This window comes from Cervus elaphus, chromosome 2 (assembly GCF_910594005.1).
Source record: "Cervus elaphus chromosome 2, mCerEla1.1, whole genome shotgun sequence".
NCBI lineage: Eukaryota > Metazoa > Chordata > Mammalia > Artiodactyla > Cervidae > Cervus > Cervus elaphus.
The window spans coordinates 47,715,319-47,718,188 of NC_057816.1; the positions used below are offsets into that span (position 1 = coordinate 47,715,319).

General features: G+C 50.8%; 1 pseudogene; it reads left to right on the plus strand.

Moving 5' to 3' along the window:
* Positions 1-219: 219 nt before the first annotated feature.
* LOC122706545 lies at positions 220-2,641 on the plus strand (annotated as a pseudogene).
* The last annotated feature ends 229 nt before the right edge of the window (positions 2,642-2,870 follow it).

Sequence of the window (2,870 nt, forward strand, 5' to 3'; positions counted from 1 at the left end):
AATTATTTTTAATATTTTCTAAGATGTTTTAATACCAGCAGATAGTGATTGCTCAATAAATAAATGAGAAAATTAATAATGAGGATAAATAAATGAGGAAATTAAAAGATGTTACAAGAAAGGCAAGTCGTGAAAGCAAAGAAAATCAAGTGAGCCCATTTCACAGTTTTATTGAATCAGTTTTGTCACAGTTACTTTTGGCTGTGTGTGGAAGAGTTGATGTCTCTGGCTTCCAGTTGTTTCGGAGAAGAAGGTGAGATACTCCAAGAAGAAATTAGCAGGACAGTTGGGGGCGGAGGCTGCGCCCTGCACAGACAGAGGACAGGAGACCACACTTTCTCATCCTCTGTCAGGAGACCTCCCCGCGACACTGCGCAGAAAGGCCCCCTGGAGGTCAGACAGGAAGGGGGCGCCCTGAGCGGCGGCGGCGCACCGGCATTGGGCGGGCCGCGGGGGCTCTGCCGGAGCCCTGCGGCGAAGCTGCGCGGTCCTTCCCGATGGAAGGTCTGGGGACACCGCTCTCTCCCTCGTGTCGTTGATAGCTTGGGCGGTAAGGAGAAGGCGGACAGGGTCAAACCTTTCCGCGGGACATTGCCAGGGGAATCAAAAACGCCATCTGGGGAGTCTGTGCCCTCTCAAAACTGGATGCTCGAAATCAGCAAAAGAGAGAAGCAGCTTCGGAGAAGGGCGAGCGTGTCCTGGCTTAGCTCGGGAAGCAGGGGGTGAGCCACATGCTGTTGGCAGAGATTTTCAATGCTGCTCTTGGAAGGGTGAAGTCGTCTGGTTCCGGCTCCTCTTGTTTTATGAAGTGTTTATTCCTGCCCTTCAGTCGGTAACAACAGCTCAGATTGGTGATCTGGGTGATCCATGTTGGTGATCTGGGTGATCCATATTGGTGATCCGTCACTACCCCGGGATGTCTGCTGGTGGCTGGGGTTCTTCCTCATAACAGTTTTTGGTGCTGTCTGGGTGCTCCCGCTCTCTGTGTTCAGCAAAGTCCTCGGTGTGATTTGGTTTCAGGACACAGCTGACCTTGCACTTGAGCTATCGCCGAGGAGGCCTCCCCGGTTCCCTGGCATTGCTGACACGCTCTTCAACCTCTTGCTTGAGGCCCTCTTCCTCCTGCAGAAATCAAAATGCGCCCGTGGCTGTCAGACATAGAAAGGAACTGGCCTGCCACTCTGGATTGGTTTGCCCGGCTTTCCTCACAAGGCAGTCCTCCCGCCTTGTCAGTGGATCCTCTTCTCTGTCCTCTTTCCTTGATTCATCATCCCTGAAGAAAAGACCTGGCAAAGCACAGCTTCTCCAGATGCGCCTCTTCTCCTTGGTTTTCTTAAGCAACAGCCTCTTCCACAAGACGGTCTCCCTGTGAGCGGCCCTGAGCAGCTCCACTTCTGCGGAAAAACTCCCCTCTCCGCACCGTCTCCTGCCAAACTAAAGGTTGCTGCAGGCCGTGGAGGGTATGCCCGCCACCCGGAGGGGCCGGCTGGGCTGGAAGGCCGCCTGGCACCCCTTCCCCGGCTCCCCTCCACCCCTCCCAGGAGAGGCAGGGCCCCGCCTACCAAGAGCCCTGCCCGCATCCCCTTCTCTCTGAGGAATCTGGATTTTTGTCTCTGGTGCATGTAAGGCAGAATCTTCCTGACACCAGTATGGATTTTAAACACCAGTGAGTCTGAAAGGACCGCAGGTTTTTCTGCAGCTCTTTTCTAGCATTTGCCAGCCTTGTGCCTGGACTGACTTGAATACCCTTTCTCCTTGGGCCATTTCCCCTCCCACTTCCCCTGCCTGCCTCCCACCACCTTCCCGCCACCCTTGGATGAATGGACTTCTGTAATTGCCGCTGTTGCATTCTGTGGACCTGTTATTGTTACTCTTCTGTGAAGCACATATGTTGGGTGCAGGCGGGTAGGGAAGCTCCGCTGCCCCCGGTCACTCCCTTTAGAGGCATCTACATTTAAGGTTCCCCCAAAGTTAGGGAGGTACCAATTTCAGACAAGTGCCATTGCAACACAGAATGCTCAGAGAAGCTGAGCTTTTAAACTCTGGAGGTCTGAACTTGACTGTTGGCCACTGCTGGGTCTGTGTGGTGTTTCAAAGGAATATTGGATGCTGCAAACAGGAACTAAAGGCGTAAACTTATTAAACCCATTAAACCTGTAAAAAAGGGGGGGAGGGGGCATTGCCTCATGTAAGTGATGCTAACTACCCACAGGCCTCTTCGCTACACCCCATCTTGGCTAAGATGTGCACACACGGGAGGAGCCTGAGACATACCAAAGGTGGACCTCAGAACCAGGCAAATCAAAATGACTGGCCAAAGGAAACCTGGAAGAGACGCCCGATATAAGTGATTTAAAGTACCACAAGGGCACAGCTGTCTCTGTCTGAGTCAGCCTGTGTGTCTACCCACATGTGCTATACTCTTTTTCCTCCTCATAAACGCTGTACTTGTTTCACTACTTTTTATCTTTGTAGGAATTCTTTTTCTGCAAAGATGAAGTGCCAGGCCTTGTCACTGACCACCGATCTAGGGGCTGGATTTGGAGCTCTCACTGCCATGACCCGCCCTCAGTCTGGCCGGGAATCAAAACTCTGCTTCAAGTTGCTGCAGACCAAGGCTGCCGGAGATCAAAGACAGTGATCACAAAGAAGTGGTGCACTTAATTAGGATTATTTAACAGTAATACAAATGTTGGCATATGTGTGTGTCTCCAAATATTTTTGGAACTAATTGGTAAGGGATAGTTTTAATAGAGTGCATAGATTGAATAACCCTACAATATTTTGAGGCTAAATAAATGTCTGAGATATTAGCTGAGCACAACTGAATACATAAGCAAAACCCAACTTTGAAAGAGTGTTCAAGCAGA